We start from the raw sequence: 9,734 nt of genomic DNA, 5'->3' as shown, positions 1-9,734 counted from the left end.
GCTAGCCCTGTGCCTCGGCACTGCATAAAGCCCCAGAGCCATGACAGCATAGCCTGGGCTGAGCCGCGGGAGGCCCTGAGGTGGAGGTTCCCATCAGCACGATGAGCTTCAGAATGGGGAGCTAGGCTGGTTATTGAAAAGAGAGACGTGACCATTCGTGAGCCCTTGACTTTTGAGACAGGGATTCATATCCACTCCATCGTTATTATTGGTGGGTGGAGAGCTGAGTGAGAGAGGAAATGATTGACATGCATGATGACCGCATTTCTGGTTGACTAAGGGGGTGGCTGAGTCTGTGCTTGGTTTCCAGGGTGTCCTTGAGGACTTTTAGAGCAGCTGCCTCCCCTGGGCTTCTGTATTCACAGTTAAGAAAGTAATCCATGCCTAATGATGCCATACGCACCATCACACCTTCTTTGTGTAAATAATGTCTGAAAGAATGAGGTGTGAGCCTGCTGTTGCAAAGAACACTTAGCTGTTAAATGCTTTCCTTTCCACTCCATTGGCTTTCCCTATTTATAGTTATTCCAACACAGCATTGATATCATATTTGTTTCCTGCCAGCTTCTGGTTTCCTCATCTTCGTTCCCAAGGGAAACCCACAGGTACCTGCCTGGGACCACCCAGTCCCCATGGTACTGGCCTCTGCGTGGGTCAGGAGTCAACAGAGAACATTCAGGGTGCTGCCTTTTCTCTCTTTCCCTCTGGACTTGGCCCAGAAGCTGCTTTTCCATCTGAGACAGTAACAGTCCCTTGACCTGGGTATAGCTGCTGGTGTAGACCCCTGCAGAGTTGAGGGGCATATCCTTGGCAGGGGGGCAGGAATATGGAAGAACCTGAGTTTTGTTTGGAAAAGAGAATGTAGGGTGGGGAAGCACAGCTAACATAACGACTCCCGCGACTTCTAAGGAGGTTGGTCCACAGTACTAAGAACTTAAATACATTCTCCATCTAACCTCACCCCAGCCCCACGAGGTAGGTCACCAGTAGGCAGTATTGATCAGAGTAGAATCCACTTATAGAAGGAGATAAGAGATTGTGGCTGGTGAGTAGAAGTAAAATGAATTATGTGGTACATTTTGGAGAAAACATAGAGGTCAACTACACAGTTGGCTGGAGAAAGACAAAATAAGGAACTGATAAGGCATGAGGAACCGTGAAATGGTTTTTGTTCTTTGACCCCAAGAGTGGAATTTTAACCAAGTAAATTTAGGTCCCGGTAAAGACTAAATTCACACAGGCACAGCTTCCAGTTGCCCCGGTAATAGGTCTCTTGCTTTAGGATAATAACATTATAATGAGAAAATGCAAATGACATAAACCATAATTAAGGAGAAAGTGTGTGTGGCCCAGGGAGTGCCACCTTGGGGGAAGGTAGACCACAGATGAAGACAGGAAGGGAAACATTTGTGCTCTATACAAAAGTGACCTGGAGAGAACTGGGCACGGCATGTACCTTTGGTTTCTCCCACAGACTTTGATTAAAAAAAAAAATGGAAGGAATAATAAATCATGCAGTTGCTTATCCACATTGACTTCCTTTTCTACCGTTGGCTTTTCCGATTTATAGCTGTCCAGAGAAGTGTTTTCTTGGGAAGGGGTGAAAGATCATCTTCATGGTGACACATGGCTCTGTATTTGGCTTTAGACACTGGGGTCACAGCTGGCCTGGGATCTGAGTGGACCATATAAAGTCAGTCCTTGCCCCTGCAGGCAGGTAGGCTCAGGGCCACCACCAGATAGTGACTTTGGCAATCTGCTGCTTAGATTTTTCTTCCTGTCCTTATTACCAGAGGGTTGGACCTGTCCCAACAGAGTAATGGGAATTCACCAAGGGTCAGCAGTTCTGGCTACTGACATTACTGTATAGATGCGGAAACTGAGGTTCCAAAAGCCTAAATAATACATGTGCCAGACTTGGGGTTAGAATCCAAATGTTTCTGACTGTAGTCCAAGCACATCATTCTCTCTAGCCTGTTATGCACCTTAAACTTCAAGAGACTGAAGGGGGGTGAAGAAGATATAATGAACTGATTAGCAAAAAATGTCCATAGCCCTTCCCTTCTCCGAAAATCATTTTGCCTTGCAAGGTGAGTCTGAAGTTCCTCCTATCAAGAGGCACTTCACTCTGTTTGTTTATTTTTTGAGCGAGAGAGAGACAAAGCATGAGTGGGTGAGGGGCAGAGAGAGAGAGGGAGACACAGACTCTGAAGCAGGCTCCAGGCTCTGAGCTGTCAGCACAGAGCCCCATGTAGGGCTCGAACTCATGGACCGTAAGATCATGACCTGAGCTGAAGTCGGATGCTTAACCAAGTGAGCCACCCAGGTACCCCACAGGCACTTCACTCTGTAGACCAGGCTGGCCTGGTTACTCGCTGTAGAAGTGACAGTGTGTCAGCTCTGAGTCCTGGCCCCAGGGGCTGTTATAGGCTTCCATTCATCTCTTGGAAACTGCCATTGCCGTGTGAAGTAGCCCAGGCTGGCCTGTTGGAGAATGGGAAACCCCATGGAGTAGAGCTGAGGATCCCAGCCGACTACACATGTATAAGATCAGCCGATGATGGCTGGTAGTAACAGAATAACTCAGCCACCAGGGACTCTGGAGCAGCAAGTGTTCACTGTTTGGTGATTGTTTGTTACACAGCGCTATTGTGGCAATAGTTAACAAACACAGAAAGCTAGGGAGACTCCATCCTGGAAAGATGCCCAGTAGAATATTGGACAGCAGGATGGTGACATAGATTCAGTGGGTCACAAGGACGCTAGGAATCTGAAACCCTGTAAGGATTCTGCACTCAGAGATGGATAGGAAAAAAACAGATTTAATCCAATACCATCCTCGGAGACACTGTCCTTGGAGAAAGAAAAAGGAAGCCAGTATTCTGCACCAGGTAGTTTAGGTTCACTGTTCCATTTGTCCTCACAGCTACCCCCGTGGACGCCATTTAATGGGTGAGGGAGGGGAGGAGGCATGCTCAAGGTCACACGGCTAGGAAGTGGCAGAGGAGGGATTCTCATGCAAGGCTGACGGACCCCAAAGACCTCTGCCTTCTTCATCAATATTTGCCACCTTGTCATGGAGCATGTATTTATTATGCTCAGCCCTGCGCTCAGCCTGGGATTTCCTGGTTGGAGGGAAGATAGTCTCTGCCCTTAGAACTGGAAGTCCACGGGAAATAAAGTGTTTTGGGTGCCATGAGTCAAGTCTATTCAGAGTGTGGTTCTTCCTAATAGAGAAACGCTGGGTCAGAGGCTTGTGGATTCGGGGAATGATTAATGGATGATGGTTTCCAGTAACCTGGTGCCTTTACCTTCTCACCTTATTCCTTATCGTGACATGGACTTGGGATTTGGACCCTGGTTATGGATTTAAGGCAAGATTGAATGCAGGCCTACTATTCTCTTGGGCTCTGGATTTGGCAGGGTTCTCGAATGGGTTATGAAGAAGGCTCTAGGGTTATACTTAGATTAGACTTTGGCTTTTCTGTCTGAATTGCCCTGGGAATTGTTGGGTCCTTGCCTGCCTTTGATTTTGGCCAGGCTTGGAACTAAGTTTTGTGCTCTCTTGTGTTTTGTACTTGACTCTGGACACTGGCACCTTGGTTAAGCTGGGATCTTAACCAAGGTTTGATTGTTGTTTCCTTCTCTTGCTCAAGCAGCCCCTAACATCTCATCTCCTGGGAGGTCTTCCTCATCATCATTAGAAGAAGGCCATACTTTCTCTTTCCCCCAGGGTTGGATATGTAAAAGCATGCTCTGCAGGATTCCTCAGCCTATTTGCTATTTCCCCAAACAACTATACCACCTCCCCGACACTTGGAATTAGTCCCTTGTTAATCCATGTCCCAGAATCCAGAGCAGGAGCACTCTAAGGACAGATTCTAACTGTAAAATGCCAAGGTAGTCCTTTCCAAGAGCCTGTGACCACTGGGTTGAAGGAGCCCATACTCCCTGTGGTCACCTTTGAATGGGTTGGGGCTGCCAACCTGAGAGCTGAGCAGAGCTGGGACTTGGGATACTTCCTTGGCTGGGTTTCTTTTCTTTTTTTAGGGAGGGGGTACCAAGTAGAACAGTCTTTAGGTGCCGTATATCTGTGAGGTCCAAGCCAGTGGGTGGCTGTCTACCTCTGCTCAGTAAAAAAGCCAAAGGACCAAATATAGGCTTAGAGAAGTAAATTTCAAGATTCTGGGTAGGAGAAGACAGCATTGACAAAGATGGGGCCGCAGCTGGAAGCCACACTGAGAGAAGATAGAGGAGCAAGGAGATGAGAAATTTAATAATCACATTAAAAAATTAAACACCAGGCCCCAGTAGTTGTCGCTTTCCATCCGCTGAGATTCACAACACTTGACATCCAATTATAATTGTGGGTTCCTATAAAACAGCCCATTAACTGCAGCTATAAATTATTATTGCTTATGTGGAGTAGGCTGCTGGCTTAGTAGCTGATACTGAAGATTATGGGAGTTATTAACAAGCAACAATGTCTCTTTGAGTCCTCTGGCTCTGTGCAAGATGTATAGACCTGGAGGGATGCAGACAGCTGCCTGGAAGTTTGGGCTACTTGTTCCGCCACAACATACAGCTGCTTTTGTATCTGGTAGAGGGAGGGCTTCTTTTTCTCTGCTCCTCAAATTTCCATCCGGTCATCTGCCACAAAAGGAGCCTACGTGGCTGAGGACCTGGAATACAAGTTCATGCACGTACACACACACCCCCCCCCCACTCATGTGCGCATGCATGCGCCACGCACACACATTGTGTAACTCCTGCTAACCATTCTGTCCTGGAAAAAAAGAATTAACATAAGCCACGGATCCAAGAAAACACTTTTAAAGATTCTTTAAGAGTCCATAGTCCATTCTTGGGGTGCCTGGGTGGCTCAGCTGCTTAAGCATCAGACTTTGGCTCAGGTCATGCTCTCCAGGTTTCTGGGTTCAAGCCTGACAGCTCAGAACCTGGAGCCTGCTTCAGATTCTTTATCTCCCTCTTTTGCTGCTCCTCCCCCGCTCATGCCCTAATTCTCTCAGTCTCTTAAAAATGAATGAACGTTAAAAAAAAATTTAAGAGTATATTCCATTTTCTCAAGCCCTGACTGAGCAACTCTGCTTTTTCAGTTCTCCTCTCTGGAAAGCACTCCTTCACTCCTTCCCTGGAGGGGAGGATGAGAGGAGCCAGTGGCCAAGGATTCTTCCTACCTTCAGCAGAGCTGGAGTGATCAGCCCTGTTGGAAATTTCTGTCAGTCTGTCTGCATCCATTTTACATCTTCCAGGAACTCCCTAGAGTTTCTGAGTGTTGGTAGTAGCTTTCTCTCTTTCCCAGGGTTGCTAAGATTTTTGCTTTTATTATATCAGTCATGTTTGGGGAGAGGTAAACATGTAGGCTAATTTCACTCTCTCGAAAGCAGAAGCTGCCCATTGGATTTTAAAACTGGGTACGATTTAAAAAAAAAAAACCAGCAAGAAGAATATGTAACATTACTGACTCCCTTGCCAAACGTTGGATGTATATCAGCACATTTGTCTTCTTGAGAATCTGAGAGATAGGGACTATCATTACCAGCCCTTTTTACAGATGAAGAAACTGAGACAGGGAGTGGTCAAGCTCACATAGCTGATAACCGGCAGAGCCAAAATTTGAACCCAGGTTGTTTAAATCCAAAGCCTATCCTCGCAACCTAACCCATGCTTTCTTTTGGCTAAAACCAGTATTTCTTAATTACTTTCTTTTTATAAAATATACTGTCTTGTCAAATCTCAAGAAAAGAAAGGAATAGGAATATTTATTTAAATCTTTCTCATTTTTCCTGGCTTAGGTCTAACACAATCTTTATTTAAATTCCTGAATCTTCTCTTATTAGTGGTGACCCTCCCCACCCCCCCACCGCAATCCCTGCCACCCCCGCCCTTGTAGTTTTTCTCTCCTGGGCGTTAGAGGGAGAGCTTCCTGTCCATTCCTGGATTTTAAAAAATAGAAAAGAGCCTGTGAGTCCTCCTTCAGTCTTTTCATCTCAGACAAGGAGGAGATGGAGAAGCTTGTATTTTTGTAGTTATCTTTTGCTGGATTGGGGTTTTGGTTGCCTGCAATGAGTAGGAAGTGAGTTTCCGGGGGAGTCAGCATTGCAGGAGAGAAGTTTCCTGCCGGGCAAAGCAGTTTCCTTTCGGAGTTTATTTTGGCAGCAGAAGTTAGTAGGGCACCGCCCTCCCCTCTAAGTGCCCTCATTAGGAGCTCGCTGCAGAAAGGCTCCCGCGTGGCTTGGCATGCTTTCTGGGGGGCTTGCCAGGGCCAGCAGCTCCCTGGGCCCACATCTCATGTCCCGAGTCCCTCCCTGTCCCTATTGCTCTGAGCTGCGGATTCTGTGTGGAAATCCCACATTAGGCTTGTTGACTGGCAAGCTTGCCTGTCTGTCAGCACTGAAGAAAGTCTCCCCTCCCCACCCCACCCCACCTACTCTTTTTATTTAATTTTCTGTGACCATTTCAACTGGGATTTATGAAGGAGAGGAATTAAAAGCACGTGCCTAAATAATTAAAAATGCAAAATCAGAATCTCCTTTTTAACAAGAAGAGGGACTGAATGAATAAATACCCAGAGGTATATCTGGCTACTGAATTATGGGTGATTTTTATCGTTTTCTTTGCAGTTCTTCTTGTCTCAGTTGGGGATCTATTGCTTATACTAAGTAGTTTTTTGTTGTTGTTGTCTTGTAATTTCAGTGTTTCAGTCATATAGGAAGTAATATAACAGACATCCAGGTACCCACCACAGAAGCTTAACCAGTGTTTACATTTGCCCTATTGGTTGTTGATTTTTTTTTTTAATCAAAGGCTTCAATATTCAGAGCAAGTGAATTCAGGGACCCTGTAAAGTCCTTCTGGAAATAACTCATTTCTTGACAGTGAAACAGGAAGCTAACACTGTCAGTGGGAGGCCAGGTACGTAACCTGGCTGTCCCAGGACCCAAATCAGATTTGGGGGCCCTGTTGCTACTGCCACAGCCCTCAGGAGGGAAGCTGGGGCACACACAGCCTGGTGCCTGGGAGTTTCTCCCAATTCCAGCGTCTAGTGATGCCCACTCCCTGCCTCCCAGACCCCCCAGAGGTAGAGGTGGTGGGGTCCACAGACTAGTATCCCTTGGCAGCTTTTTAATCTTGTTTTGAGGGGTGACTTTCTTCTTTAGTACTCTTTTTATAATTGTATGCAAATTATACAAGTATAATTGTATGCAAAAATTATCCCTGTGCGTGTTTAATGCATAGTTTCATGAGTTTGGATGTGTGCATATGCCTGTGATACCATCACTGCAAGGAAGGTAATAGACACAGCTAACACCTCCCACAGTTTCCTGTGTGCCTTTGTGATTTAAAAAAAATACGCTAGTTAACGGAGATCTATCCTCTTAGCAACATTTTTAAACACTCTTTTATTATTGTTATTATTATTATTATTATTAACTTTATAGAGAGAGATAGAGAGCAGGGGAGAGGGCCAGTGGGAGGGACAGAGTATCTCAAACAGGCTCCACACTCAGTACAGGGCAGGGAGGGGCTGGATCCTATGGCCTCGGGATCATGACCTGAGCTGAATCAAGAGTCAGACACTCGACAGACTGAGCCACCGGGTGCTCCTCTTAGCAACATTTTAAGTACACAATATGATATCCTTAACCATAGGCACTATGTTGTACAGCGGATCTCTAGCACTTATTCATCTTGCATAACTGAAATTGTAGACTGCTTGAACAGTAACTCCCCATTTCCCCATCTCCACCCCCAGCCCCAGGCAGCTTTTTAGAAATGCAGAAATGCACTGTGCCTCTCACCTGGTAACAGGCACGTGAGTCACCTGAGGATCCTGTTAAAATGCAGATTCCGATCATGCAGATCTGGAGTGGGGCCTGAGTGGCTGCATTTCTGCCAAGCTCCCAAAAGGCTGATGATGCTGGTCTGCAGGAGGCACTCTGGGTAGAAAGGTCCCAGAGGACTTTACGTTGCCCCAAGCTGAAGGAGGCCAATCTAGTTGTATGTGGCTAGAATCTGTTCTCATTGGTCCTACCCAATGTTGTACTGGTTTTTAATTCTTTTGAATATCACCCTGCTCCTGGAGAAAAAATTTAAAAAAAATTTTTTTAATGGTTATTTATTTATTTTAGAGAGAGAGACTGGGAGAGCGAGCGAGAGAGAGAGAGAGAGAGAGAGAGACAGAGAGAGAATGAGTGGGGGAGGGGCAGAAAGAGAGAGGGAGACAGAGAATCAGAAGCAGGCTCCATGCCATTCAGCACAGAGCCCAACTCGGAGCTCAAACTCACAAACCGTGAGATCATGATCTGAGCCGAAGTCAGATGCTTAACTGACTGAGCCACCCAGGCACCCCTTCTGGAGAAAATATTTGGCCACTAAAATGTGTTAGATACTGGTCTCAGTTTTGAGTGCCCCAGTTATTACAAATTATTATCGTTAACTCTTTGCAAAGAACCCATCAGGGGAAACTCAAAGTATGATCTATTCTAGCTAGAAAAAAAGGATGAATTTCTATAACTTCCCAAAGCATTGCCCATTTTTTCCCAAATCCCAAAGTATCCCACAGTAGGATGAATGTCTTGGTGCATGAGAGGATTTTAAGTAGTATATTGATTGATAATCTCTTTAAAATGTTAGTGTTTGTTGAAATTTGTGGGATGTAATGAGTTTTGGGGACCCAACCCTATTCTTTCCATCTGAATTCTGAGTCACCTGAGAAAAAATAGACAAAAGCACAAGTTGGATGGGGAGATTACAATGGCATCCTTATTATGATAAAGGCCAGACTGATACGGAGTTCCTTAGCCTCACTAATACCCTCCACATTGCCCCCTAGCGGGCATCTTGGGAAGCACCCCTGAGGAGAAGAGTGAGGAACAGAGCCACTTGTGGAAGGAGAGACAAAAACTAGGGTTTTTAAAATGAATTTGCCCCACCATTCAGGAAACTTGGACCAATGACTGTGCCCACCCACTAGGTAATTTCTTGCAACCTTTGGTAAGAGAAGAAAGGGTTGGCAAGAATCCAGGAACATTTCATGAAAATCCCATGTATTGAAAGCCAGAGGAATGGGGGCAAAGACATCCCTTCATAGGGACAGTTGTGCTCTTGTATGTTAATCAGTTCGGGTTGGTGGGACTGATTTTCCATGTATGATGGAAACATATGACTTCCTTTTAAAATAAACGTTAAGTAAATAAAAAGATAATGAAAAGAAAAAGATTAAAGTAATAATAGCACAGGTAGTATGTGGGTCTGACAAAGATTGTAAAGATGCTCAGATGTCTAAAGTTTGAGAAACACCAGTCCAATTAATATTCCTTGAAATCTTAATGTCACATGTCATCTTTACAAATGCCAGGGTCACTTGTTCTCATGTTCTCTGTGAGGGACAGGCAGCTCTAGTTCGTTTGTTTGGCCAGTGGTCATGGTTTGATTCTGTTTCACTCAATAGAGAACACTTAGAATGAATAAACTAAGGCCCTTGATATATTATTGACTTCGATTTCATGTCTATAAATCATTTATGGGTCAAGTCATATGATCTTAATAGTATCGATCCAAGGCTTTTAATTCTCCTTTTTCTCCCTCTCCTTTTTCTAAATTCACTGTGAGAATCAGAAGGGTGGGTAGGATAGCAAATTCTGGTTTTGTTTTTCTTTATAGCTTAAAAAGAGACTGTCCTTCAACAATTTGACACAGTTTCTAAGTGA

Source organism: Hyaena hyaena, unplaced genomic scaffold (genome assembly GCF_003009895.1).
Source record: "Hyaena hyaena isolate Hyena2069 unplaced genomic scaffold, ASM300989v1 scaffold_88, whole genome shotgun sequence".
Lineage (NCBI taxonomy): Eukaryota > Metazoa > Chordata > Mammalia > Carnivora > Hyaenidae > Hyaena > Hyaena hyaena.
This window is presented reverse-complemented; position numbering follows the sequence as displayed.